This window comes from Sapajus apella, unplaced genomic scaffold (genome assembly GCF_009761245.1).
Source record: "Sapajus apella isolate SASKATOON/1434 unplaced genomic scaffold, GSC_monkey_1.0 scaffold72, whole genome shotgun sequence".
NCBI lineage: Eukaryota > Metazoa > Chordata > Mammalia > Primates > Cebidae > Sapajus > Sapajus apella.
Window position 1 is genome coordinate 1,573,666 of NW_022437012.1, and position 806 is coordinate 1,574,471.

At 44.2% G+C, this 806-nt stretch overlaps 1 pseudogene; it reads left to right on the plus strand.

Annotated features, from left to right (window-relative positions):
* Positions 1–375: 375 nt before the first annotated feature.
* LOC116531808 lies at positions 376–806 on the plus strand (annotated as a pseudogene).

Genomic DNA, 806 nt, shown 5'->3' on the forward strand with positions numbered 1-806 from the left:
CTCAAACTCCTGACCTCCGGTGATCCACCCACCTTGGCCTCTCAAAATGCCGGGATTACAGGAGTGAGTCACCATGCCCGGCCTACATTCTATGGATTTTGACAAACATATGACGACGTTTATCCGCCGTTACATTAGAGAACAGAGTAAGTTCACTGTCCTAAAATTCCTCTGTGTTCTATTTATCCCTGTCTTCCTCCTCACACATCAGTGATCTTTTTATTATACCATCCCCATAGTTTTCCTTTTTCTAGAATGTCATACAGCTGGTACAGTACAGTATGTATGTGGACTTTTCAGATCCATGATCTGCTTTTTACATTTAGTTAATTAATATGTATTTAAAGGCTGTAGGCCTGAGTGGTTGCTGCTGAAATGGGCAAGTTCATGAAAACCTGGGAAAGTGGTGTTTGTTCTGGCTGTATGCTGCTCCCAATGCAAAGCCGTCATCATGAAGAACATTGATGATGGCATCTCAGATCGCCGCTAGAGCCACGCTCTGGTGGCTGGAATTGACTGCTATCCCTGCAAAGTGACAGCAGCCATAGGCAAGAAGAGTGCCTAGAGGTCAAACATCAAGTATTTTGTGAACATTTATAACTACAGTCACCTACTGCCGACAAGATACTCTGTGGATATCTCCCTGGACAAACTGTTGTCAATAAGGAGGTCTTCAGAGACGCTGCTGTTAAATGCAAGACGCGACGAGAGGCCAAGGTCAGGTGTGAAGACAGGAACAAGATGGGCAAGAACAAATGGTTCTTCCAGAAGCTGCAGTTTCAGATGCTTTGTTTTGGTCATTAAAA